This window comes from Nomascus leucogenys, chromosome 21 (assembly GCF_006542625.1).
Source record: "Nomascus leucogenys isolate Asia chromosome 21, Asia_NLE_v1, whole genome shotgun sequence".
Classification (NCBI taxonomy): domain Eukaryota; kingdom Metazoa; phylum Chordata; class Mammalia; order Primates; family Hylobatidae; genus Nomascus; species Nomascus leucogenys.
In genome coordinates this window covers 31090608-31103593 of record NC_044401.1, presented here as the reverse complement: position 1 = coordinate 31103593, position 12986 = coordinate 31090608, and the positions used below count along the sequence as shown (strand labels likewise).

The window sequence follows — 12986 nt, the reverse complement described above, 5'->3', positions numbered from 1 at the left end:
AATCTACAGAATGTCAGTACTGCAAGTCATGAATACTGTTGTAATCATCAAGTGGTTTGCCTGTCTTATTCTTGCTTTTAAATAAAGGCAACTTCTTATTTGCTTTGCAAAGACATATGACTATTTCAAAATCACGTGAGCCTTTTGCTGCGGACAAGTATTTCATTACTTAAGATCGCCCCAGATTTTCCAATCAGAATAACAGAAGTCATTCTCTCATTATAAATTCATATATTCAATTTTTTGTTTCCATGTCTCTGCATTTCTACAATGCGAATCTTAAAAAGTCAATTCCTCTGTGGCCTAAAATGTATCAGATATCTAATGGCTCCTTGTGGTTAAACTTCTTGGTGATGGAACATAAAAAATTTTGCTTTAATTACCAGGCATTCATATTTGTAAATCTCAAAGTAGGCATATGCAAAGCACAAGAAAATGAGCAACTACAAACAAAAAACCCTACTAATAAGTTGCAAAAGAAAAGCAGGGCTGGCCGGGAGCAGTGGCTCATGGCTGTAATCCCAGCACTTTGGGAGGCCGAGGTGGGCGGATCACGAGGTCAGGAGATCGAGACCATCCTGGCTAACACGGTGAAACCCCGTCTCTACTAAAAATACAAAAAATTAGCCAGGCGTGGTGGCGGGCGCCTGTAGTCCCAGCTACTTGGGAGGCTGAGGCAGGAGAATGGCGTGAACCTGGGAGGCAGAGCTCGCAGTGAGCCAAGATCACGCCACTGCACTCCAGCCTGGGCGACAGAGCAAGACTCCATCTCAAAAAAAAAAAAGAGAAAGAAAAGCAGGGCTACAATTTTTTTTTTTTTATTAAGACAACTGGTAATGGTAGATTGGAATAATTAAGAGTCAACAAGTACATTTAGTTTTCCCAGCGAGGGTGGAGGGGGGCAAAATTGTTAACCCATGAATCTTATGTGGTCTAGATTTATTTGGGATTTCCCAAGATTTTTCTTGCCAGAACAAAATCCACTCTGCTACAGGTTCTGCTCCTACTAAGACTTTTCTGCTTCCTCACTTACCCAAATCAAACCTACTTGAAATTAATTCATAACATATCCTGAGATTTCCCCACTGGCTGTCTGAAATCACATCTGTTTACCTTCTTTATGGTAGCCATTTTCTTTCAGTTCTATTGTTCAGACCATGAGATTTTTTCAGTAGAAAGGAAAAAAAAAAAATCACAAAAATGATGTAACCTAACATTTTCTTAGGGCCTTAATGATTATATTAAGCACGGTGCTAAGTGCTTTATATGAAACATCATACTTCATGCTTCTAATCATGCTAAAATAATATTCGTTTTACAAATGGGAAAATTTAAGTCAAGAGAATTTATGCAATTATTAAGTGAGAGAACTAGGATTTTAAAAGAGGTGGTCTGATGTCAGAGTCAATGGTCTTAACCACAATATACATGTTCACATTATATGAGTTATACTGGCTGTAGCCTAAGTCAAAATTATCACAAAATGAATTCAAGGAAAACTTAATAGATTATTATACTCCTTTTCACACTGCTTAGAAACACTCTGATTTAACAGAACTGATATGAAGATTAACAAAATAGTCCTCAGTGATTTTTTAAAAATTCTCCATTTGTCACATTTTTCCTAAGATGACATAAATGATGACGTAGTAGTCTGTTACACTTTTGATGAAGACCACTTCATGGTACGATAGGATGTGTCATATTTAACTGATACGTCTCTCTATATGTATCTTTAATTTAACCACCACACCCCCTGCCAGACTTCTTCAGTGTGAACTTTAAAAACATAGGGTGGTCAGTTGGCTCTTGAGGTGGTTGTCAAAAATGAACGAAGAAACAAAGATATCAACTGTTTACTCCAGAGTCTGAGTTTGAAATTCAATTAGGACAAAAGCCTGAAAGAAATTGAGAGTCCTTAGACCCATTTCCTTACTTCAGTTCCAACACCACTACTGCCTAACCACCAAAAGAAAAGGAAAAAAAAGTATTCAGAGCCAGGATGAGAGCAAAGGAAATAGAAACATACAAAAAAAAAAAAAAGAAAGAAAGAAAAAAAAAAAAACACCCACCACCACAACAACAAAAAATAAACGACAACAACAAAAAACCTTTGGATATGGGTAAGTGAGAAGTCTTGGTCAAGGAAGAGGATGAGAACATGATTTTCCTTAAAAATTTGAAGATTCTAAACAGTCTTATTCCATTTGGGCTGCTATACCAAAATTTCATAAACTAGATAGCTTATAAATCACCAAATCTTATTTACCACAGATCTGAAGGCTGGGAAATCTAAGATCAAGGTACCAGCAGATTTGGTGTCTGGTGAGAGCCTGCTTTCTGGTTCACAGAGAGTGCCTTCTACTGTGTGATCACCTGAGATCTCTCTGAGATCTCTTTTATAAGGGCATGATTTATATTCATGAAAGCTCTACCCCCATGACCTAATCACCTCCCAAAGGGCCAGCCTTCTAATACCAGTACCTGGGGGCTAGGATTTCAACATATGAATTTGGGAGAGATGTAGTGATTCAGATCATAGCACTGACTGTATATAACAAGGCATCATGACTCATTTTCTAACTGAGATTCAGGGAGGCAGCAGCTTCACAGATCTACCTCTTGTAAAATGCTATAGAAATAAGAAAATAGAAATGGCAACATGGTAGGTCTGAGCATGAACAGCCTAGAGACTTCCCCCTCTTTAGTTTCCCTCAAACCCTGTTTTTTCCCCCAAAAAAGTGTTAAAGCTTGCCTATGCTCCCCACAAATGGTATAGGAGACAGTTCAGTGAGAATTCTGGGGTCCTGTCAGTGTTAGCTGTGACGTGGGTATCCCACAGCAGAAGAAATAGCATGGCCCGCCCCAGATGAGCGTCTTGGAGGGATCACGAACACTAGGAACTGAATTCAAATAGGCCATGCTGAGTAGGCCATTATTAGAAAGAACATTAGAAAGAATATTGTACACAGAATGGCTGGAGAAACAGATTAGAGGAGGAGGGTATCTTGGAAACAGCAGTTCAGGATAAGAATGAAAAGACAGAACCAAAAAGCAGACAACAACTATCAACTGGACAGTTTTTGTGATGTGAATAACTTTCTAGGAACAGAGGCAACTCCAAGGAAAAAAACGAGGAAAGAATCTGAGAAGAGCTTTCAGTTCAAATGGGATTTTGTTTTAAACTGAGAATAATGGAGCTGCCAGTGGATTGAACTAAGAATAAACATAATTGATGAGGGTAAGTTTTCTACCATTAGAAATAATAAATAAACATTGGGTAACACAAAATGTTACACTAATATACAGCTGAGTTTTAGGTACTGTTTGTTCGTCAGAGTCATAACCCACTAAATAAACATGCTCTACTTCTGAGAAAGCATAGTCATTTGAAAACACCACTGATCACGGCTCTTTAAGTAAGTTGAATATGCTTTCAATTAATTTTATTGCGGGAGATAAAAGAGGTAACCATACAATGGGAAACATGCTGTTGATTTAAAAAAAAAAAGAACATAAATAGGAACATAAAGCCTTAAAGTGTGTGTAGAAACTTTGAAGACCTAAAAGTAAAGATAGCACTTATATGGGTAAGTGTAAACTTCTCATTTCATACATATTAAAAGTCAAGAAGCCATGTGGATTAGAATGCTTACTATTAGACTATAAGAACCTGGTAACATTTCTCTATTTAAAAATAGATCTCCCTTTTCATCCATCCTTTAGTAAAGATAAGAAATACTTATTACAAAGTTAAATATATACAACACTGTGTCAGATGCTACATCAAAATATCCAAACTTCACCAGCAACTTGACAGCTAACACTGACACATTGACATATGATCACAAAAAGGTGGGAGAGACAGTCATACTACTTTCTATTGCTTTATGAAATTATCATTGTTAATGATCATACAATTGCATTTGTTTGTCTGAGCCCTGGGGCAATCACTTTAAATACTAGTTAAGAATTTCTAAATAAGATCTGTGTAGGCCGGGTGCAGTGGCTCACGCTTGTAATCCCAGCACTTTGGGAGGCCGAGGCGGGCGGATCACGAGGTCAGGAGATCGAGACCACGGTGAAACCCCGTCTCTACTAAAAAATACAAAAAATTAGCCGGGCGTGGTGGCGGGCACCTGTAGTCCCAGCTACTCGGGAGGCTGAGGCAGGAGAATGGCGTGAACCCGGGAGGCGGAGCTTGCAGTGAGCCGAGATTGTGCCACTGCACTCCAGCCTGGGCGACAGAGCGAGACTCCATCTCAAAAAAAAAAAAAAAAAAAAAAAAAGATCTGTGTAGGGGTAGGACCTTAACACTTGCAAGAGAAAAATTTAAGAGAGAAGGCTACTCAATCTGAGAACTATGATTTCATTTCAGGTGAATATCAAGATTAATACATAAGCGCCACATTTTAAAACATTTTTAAAACTCTTAAAACATCATGGAATTCTTGCTTAAAAATCAAGTTAAATAGTATTTAGAAAGTAAAAAGCCTACATAATATCACCTATCATCAGACAATTTGCTAAGTGTACCCGATCTACATATATGCACATACCACTTGCCTATTTCACCAGCAGTATTATCTTGGAAAACCATTACATGTCTGTATGTGTAACTCAACCCCATCCTTTTGGAGAGCTGCACTATATTTATTCTATAGTATACTATTACACAATTCTCTATAGATGTACATCTTTTAGATACACACACACACACACACACACACACGCGGGTGTACAAAGTTGCTGTTACTTGTGTGAATATTTAGGAGTTAAATTTCTTAGAAAAATATACATGTGTATAATTGCTGAATCCAAGCATATGAACATTTACATTTACATATTTAATCGTGGTGACTAAATGTGCTCAGAAAGTTTGTACCCATATTTATATATTTTTCCTATTTATAATCAATATTATAGATTAAAAGTATCTAATTGTTTCAATGTGAGTTTCTTTCACTGTTAGGGAGGCTGGATATTGTGTGATTATGGCATTTATTCCTCTGTGTTTTAACTCTGGCCACATGTTCATGCTTTTTAAAAAGTAATTTTCTAGTTGATTTTTAAATGCTTTTTGTATACTAGCATTTAGTATACTTTTAGGTATACTAGCATTTTTTCCCATGTATTACAAATATTTTTGCCAGTTTGATGACTTCTCTCCATATTTAATATACAAATTTTGAACAATAATTCTTTTTAAAGTAATCACAAATAGGATGTATTTTCTTAAACCAGACCAAAAATTAAATTTATTATGATATTTTAAGTGCAATTATTCTCTTATAATTACAATTCTTGCACACTAAAATCATTACAAAAGATACCTAGCATGGCAGCATAATAATTTTCTGGCAGAGAAGATTTTCTGTTTATAGAGGTATTTTCTCCAGACACATTTAGAATTCACTTAAAATCTCCACGTAGTAGTACTGTCAGAAACAATGAGGTTAAAAACTGTCTGAACCTGTCAAAATGTCTTTAAGCTCAGATTCAAAATAGGGCAGAAATGTAAAACCCACTGAAGCTGATGTTACTAGAAAACCATAATTCACTATGTTATCTTAAGAAGTACAGCACCTGCTCACCTGAGGCAAACATTGCAGGTGACAAAAGTTCAGCCACCCAGGTGTTTCTCCTTGCTGGTGTTTCCCAGACCCAGACCCAGACAGCAAGCCACTTTATTCTGTTTGCTCTCTCAGTACCCACCTCCCTCCAAAAACCACAAACTCTCCTGTGCACAGAATCTCTAGCCTTTGCCTTTAGTGACATCCACTTCCTCAGACATGTGCATATTAAAATGCATAGCTGGGGGGTAAATTGGCAAGTACTTAAAGCATCAGGATATAAAGTTACAAATCTGAACCAGTTGTTTAAAAACTGACCTTGTGGATATATATAAAATATGAATCATAGAGTTAGGTAGTTTTTTTTTAATCATAGTGGCAATTTACCAGTCTCAAAGTTTGAATGTCAATGTGGCCAATAACCTCTTGGGTGATAGAAGCTGGGGACTATATGGAACAATATGGAATTTAGACACTGCTTACCAATTCAGTGACTTCAATTTCAAAAGCAGATATAAAGAAACTTTGAAGCCAGAGACAAAGAATAAAGGAAAGGAAGAAGGGAGTGGGGAAAATGAAATCGAATACTCTTTGTAATTTCTTCTACAGGCTTTCTCCCAGAACTGGAGAGGAGCAAAACCAAAAAAAAGAAAAAAGCTTGGATCACTTATTGTAACCAAAACCACAAGTTATAATAGTCTCAAGAGATTGTAACTATCCAGACATCTGTTGGATAACAAATGTAGCCAAACATGCATCCTTAAAGAGGTTTCTAGGTTATGCAGTGACAGCTTTACAGTCCAGAGAACAGATAATCCAATCAAAGAAAGAGCTAATCTGGATCCATTTCTTACCCAAAAAAACCATAATTAAGGACATAACACCAACGTAGGAAACTTGATACCTAGGAGTATGAATTATAACATTTACTACTCCAATTTTTAAAAGATGCTTAAAAACTGCTGAAATCTACTTGCATTTTAATGCCTATTTGATATAAGTAATCAATCTCTCTATTAATGCAAGATACATTGGAAAGCATTCCATTAGAATGAGATATGTTGCATCTATATCAATTCTTGAGTTGACATCAGAAACTTTTCATCTCTCTCTCTCTTTGTTTTTTTTTTGAGACGAAGTCTCACTCTGTCACCCAGGCTGGAGGCTGGAGTGCAATGGCACGATCTTGGCTCACTGCAACCTCTGCCTCCGGGTTCAAGCGATTCTCATGCCTCAGCCCCCCCCGGTAGCTGGAATTACAGGTGTGTGCCACCACGCCTGGCTAATTTTTTGTATTTTTATTAGAGATGGAGTTTCACCATGTTGTCCAGGCTGGTCTCAAACTCCTGACCTCAGGTGATCCACCCACCTTGGCCTCCCAAAGTGTTGGGATTACAGGCGTGAACCACTGTGCCCAGCCTCATCTCACTTTTATGTGACATGAACAGAAGCTTGCTCCCTGACATTTTCCAGAAGAGACTGTCCAATTCAAGTAAACACAAAGAGGGCTTCAATGATTATGAAGATGCTAAGCATCACCTAATAGTGCTCAAGTAAACCAGGCATGAAAATAAACACCATAACACATACTTGTGTTTAAAAAAATTATGAAGTTAAGTCCCCAGCATATCAGACTGTAACCCAAAAATAAAAAAATACCTAGCATATTTTATTTCTCAACAGTCCTTTTTGCCAAGAAATTCGGAACATGTTGCCTGTAGACAACTGTTTGTGAAACCTTATATTATTGATAAAGAGAACAAGAAAAGAATAGTTAGGCAGCCTGAAAGGGATAAACAGTATCTGTAAATTCCTCAGGCCATATAGAATTTTTGTATGTAATCTTTGCAGACTGTTCGAAAACGGATATAAAATTGTCAGGGAACAAGTTCTGAAACAGATCTTCATTTGAGCTGTCCTTTTAGATGCGCCCCTATGTGATCGATGAGAAACAGCAAAGCTGAAAGTATTATTTGCTGATAAGAACCTGACCACTGAAACAGGCTTTCAAATGCTTTGTGTCGTTCTCTACTGAGAGTCATATCAGGACAACCTGGGAGTTATGGCTTCCTTCAATAGTGAGTGAGCACATCCGTTTCTTTTGGGAAGACAAGTTTTACTTTGAAAAAGTCTCCACCTTCCAACCACAGCTAGTTGATGACAATTTCTTTAAGAAAACTGTTAAAAGATGATGGCATTGCCTAATCTTGCTTGCAGTTTTTAAGAAAATACTTGGCCTGGCACAGTGGCTCACGCCTGTAATCCCAGCACTTTGGGAGGCCAAGGCAGGCGGATCACGAGGTCAGGAGATCGAGATCATCCTGGCTAGCATGGTGAAACCCCGTCTCTACTAAAAATACAAAAAAATTAGCTGGGCATGGTGGCAGGCGCCTGTAGTCCCAGCTACTCAGGAGGCTGAGGCAGGAGAATGGCGTGAACCCGGGAGGTGGGGCTTGCAGTGAGCCGAGATTGCGCCACTGCACTCCAGCCTGGGCGACAGGGCAAGACTCCCTCTCAAAAAAAAAACAAAAAAGAGAAGAAAAGAAAATACTTGAGATAGCAAGGGATGCTATCCAATTTACATAGTAATTTATATGGTAAAGTGAGCTTTAAAACTCCTTCATAAAATTAATGCTAAGATAAAAAACTGATTAGATTTGCAACTTTTAAGGATTAGCATTTATTATTGGAGTTTTGTTGAGCCTAATTCATAGTCTAACTTCCTTTTTTGTACTTAAAATTTTCTTTTGTTTTATATGAGTGCCAAGGATGAATATCTCAACAATACGTAAGCATAATGGGATAGGGTTTTTTTTTTTTTTTTAGTACCCTCTCATTCCACGTGGCAGAGTATTCTAGATAGGGAAAATGTTTAAATGTATAAAAACGCCTTGAAGATGTTAACCCCGCAATATTTTTATCTTCTTTTCCATTGTCTGCCCAATCAATACAAAAGCACCTAGTTTTCACTGCACGGCCAATATCAGCAAACACCACTATCGGGAAATTTAACTGTAACAAATATCACAGCTAATCTTCAAGAACAGGAAAGAATTAAGTCAGACACAGACAAAATAAAAATGACAGAAGCATTCACAGCTTGCGCCTCAACTCTTCAGGATGCCTCAAACCTCCAATGTGAATTAATCTTTTGTTGTAATGAGCCCTATCTCAGATTCAGAACCATGAGAGTTTTCATTCTGTATCATGCATCACCGTCTAGAAAACACAAGCTCATTGGGTTCTCCCAGCTGTGTCAGGGGAGGAAGTGTCCTCTCCATTTTGCATCTAAGGAAGAGGAGGAGCTGAGGGGTTATAGGCTTACTCAACATAATGCAGCTAGTAAGTAGTGATATGTGTCCAGAATCTGTTTTTCAGTCCCATTTTTCCCTACATACATCTGCACAGAATTTCTACATCTCTGCAAATATTAATGATGCCTACATTGACCAGGATTTTTATGAGCCCCTAAGTGAATTTGGGAGGGGGGGAAATAAATTACTAATAGAATTAATATATCTCTTTTCTCTTTTTCCCTGTCTGCCCCTCTCTCTCTTTCAATGCATACATACAAATATGTACATAAATAAATATGTATATATATTCTTTTTCTAAAGTCCTTCTCCTTCTTTCCTCCTCAAACTTATATTAGTGACCTCAATACCTGCAGCCCCAAAAGAAAACCCATTTTGACAAACTAGTCTTCTCTGCTTTCATTGAATGATATGTACGTGCACATACGATACAGACAAATATGCACACTTTTTTGTTATTATTTTCCAAAAAAAGACATATATGTGCTTTTCTTGAGCTTTCCTTTTTCAGTCAGCAATACCATATGGAACGCAATTCACTTATAGATCCCACCTCTTGATGGTAATCACTCAATTCCATTTTTTTTGTTACCGCAAACATTGTCACAATAAACACTTTTGTACACACATCATATGCTGCTGCTTGTATTTATGGGAGGTAGACTCATAGGAGTAAGAATGCTCAGCCAGAGTTTATGAAAATCATTAGTTACTACATTTTCCAGTCTACTTCTTTAAAATACTAAAACTCTAATTTTCTACCAGCAATATATGAGAAATAGCAGTTTCTCTTACCAAGACATCTTTTACAATGATTCAAATTTACACCACATAACTATTTGTATTATTATGCAAGCGCATCCTAAAACATAGCACCTTTAGAAAGTTCCTGCACCTGTTCTACCAAGTAGGAGAAGAATCTGAGGCAAATCCCCATACTTTAGGCATTGCGACGTTATGGCACCATGTTATGGAGGAAAGCCCACAGAAGCCCATGGGCATGACAGCTACACAGCTCTCAGAGAGTAGGAGAATTTCATTAAGGTCCTGCAGCATCCAGCCTGGAATACTTGAAACTGACGGCAATGCTCTGGAATGCATTTCTCCCCTCTTATTCATCATCCAGTTACTTTTCATGCAGATCTCACAGGCTGGGATCTCCTGGCGTTTTGTATGCATCTCAAAGATGGTTTCCATTACCCTTCTGGTCATGAAATTGTCATTCTGGACACGTGCCCTACACAACTAACACCAATCAAGAGTTTGTAAATATTTTAACATAACTCTGATGTTTTTTCCCTCAGTGGAAAATAGACTTATGACATATGCCAGAGAAAAAGAAAAAGTTTTGTAGAAAGTGTGAAGCAATCGGGTGTTGATTAGAAAAATTTTTGTTACCAAATCATCATAAACTCGACAATGACAACAAAGTCCAGAAAAAGTGTTTCCATTATTCATAAACATTCTGCCTGGTATTTTTAAAAATAATCTGCACCTATTGCTTTATGATGTTCTAACTATCCTAGCTGAGATACTGCCCTCAAGGTAGATATACAAAATTCTATAAATCTTTTTTGAACCATAATAATGAGATGGAAAAAAATCATATAGGAGGGAAACTACTTTTAGTTGAGCATCAACAATATATGATATTTTGATGCCCTCTCATCTTTAGGGTGAAAAATATCACAGTGCTTTAATATTTTAACATAAATCAAACTATCCTGTTTATTATTATTGAGGCTTTCTAATGATTCATCTCCATTTCATTGTAAAGCCTGGAATTGGAGCATTATCATATTTAGTAAATATTCAAGGGTCTTGAGTTGTAAATCTAGGTTTCCTTTAGTCCTTTTTGTAAATGTAACTGGGTATTGTAGATGTTACTGGGTATAAAGCTCCATAATTTTAATGACATTAGTACCCCAATGAAATTAACATATCAGTAACTTTTAAAGAGTATTATTTAGCAAGGTTATTTGTGGAACCTTCATGCAACTAGTGATTTTTACCCAGGTGGGTTAGCACCAGACTACCTAAAAGAAATCGTGGGTCTTGAGATGTGAGTAAGTTTTGGCAAATTTACAGGTGGAATGGAAAAGTAAGAAGTAAATAGATCTATCTCTCTTTCATGGAGAGAAACTGCCTCTCCATTTGCTTCTCTAGTATATTTGCTATTCTTACCCAGTTTTTTGTATTGCCTGTACCTAACAAAACCAAGATATTTATGTTTTTAATTAATAGATTTCATTATAAAGCATCATTGTAGTGCCAACTATCATAATCTTAAACACTAAAGTAGTTTAATTAGTCTGTTCCAAAGTGAATACTATATAACGATTTTGAGCAATGATGATTACAACTTAAATCCATTAAAATATAATTTTTGTCACTAGTGAATAATGTCCCTTTCACAGAATATTCAGATTAAATCAGAATGTTGTTTTTAAATATAGCTTACTGGCCTTAAACCATAAATAATTCGGAATACCATTTAATGTGATTCTGCTTTTATGATATCATCAGGCACAAGCTGTCCATGAAGAGAAAAGCGTAGATTAGGACATTTATCTAACTCCTGACTTCCCCTGTAGTACCCAGTGCTTCCTATCTAATATCAAAATGGAGACCCTCAAACAATTTTTTTCAGTTTTCTTAACAGATGAACTTCATTCACAGGTTAGAGAGTAAAGTTTATTGCTATGAAAGTCTCTTCAGAGAGTACTAGAAACAACTTTCTGTACTTCTCAGTCTGTGCCGTGCAAGTCATTTGTGGACTAGTAGCTATTGTAGTTTTGTTTCCTCTGTCTGGCAAAAAAGGGTTGTCCCAGTCTGTGACACACAATCTTGATTTCACTTGATATCTAAAGATATCTTGCTAAGTGAGAGATGAACAAGATAGTGTTTAATATCTGGATTAATCACAGTTTGGGGCCAGCTCATATAATGACTCACTCATGGAATCCACTATTAGGTGGCTACTTACGCAAATTAATGGCTAGTAATTAGGATGTGTTTTTTTGAGAGGCAAAAGGTACATCAACATATGTTTACTCCCTCTAAGCTCTAGATTTCCTGGACCTGTGAAATATTAGGTTATGCAAAAGTAATTGTGATATATATATAAATATGTATATGGTGTTGTTTTGTTTGTTTAATATTAGGTTACCTAAATGTATCCTAGCAAAAAGTATATGAATAACCTCAATTCTAAGTTGTTTATGTATACTGCATATTGCATTATTGTGACATTCCTCAAAGTAAAAATAGATATTTATAACAAAATTGTAGCTAAAATAACATAAGGGATCCCAAGAAAAATAAATCTGTGGATCTACAGATGAATGCAATCTCATGCCATGAGCAGCTTGTGTTTATAAAGAAGTCACACCACAAAGCATGACTGCTTTTGCTTTTGGTACATTTAAATAAAGTGGATGAAGTGGAAATGATGAAAGTCAAGTTTAAATTTCAGTAAAAAGCCCTTATTAACAAATCTTCACTTGAAAAATTAATTTAAACTTGGCTGGAATGTACAAGATTGTATGTCTTACATTAGGTAAGTTATTGGCAACAACAGGAAGTAAGAATGACAACATTTCAGTAAAATGCCTGGAATGATCATGACCACTAAAAGAGGACTACTATGTCAGAATTTACTTAACGTTATCACTAAAAAATCTGAGGATGATAAGAGGAGACATATTCTGGCATTCACACGTGAATGCCTGGTAATATGTTGTACACGATCACAAATATTTCCACATTTAACCCTCCCCTTCCTTACACACAAAGGGGCCCAGTATAATACTCTGAGATAGCTGAAATCAGTCCTCCACATCCTGTGACCCTCCCTTATTCATTGTACTATTCTAGGTGTTATCTCTGGCCCCACCTACCCTTGTTAACCTAGGTTACACGCAGCTTAATATAAGGTGAAAGTCATTCATAAAAGTTGAAAACTATGGCTTCTATTATGCGGAAGAAACAAAGCTAAATGAGAAGTTAATAAGTACACCCCCAAAAACTGTGTTCATGAGAAAGGCAGAGTGAAACAATCTCCTGCTAAACACAATTTAAAATGCTTTTTTACTGAAGA

General features: G+C 36.7%; 1 protein-coding gene across 1 annotated transcript in view; it reads right to left on the bottom strand.

Moving 5' to 3' along the window:
- Window positions 1-12986, bottom strand: part of VGLL3 (vestigial like family member 3) — a 47568-nt gene that overhangs the window by 8138 nt on the left and 26444 nt on the right. The window lies entirely within an intron of this gene.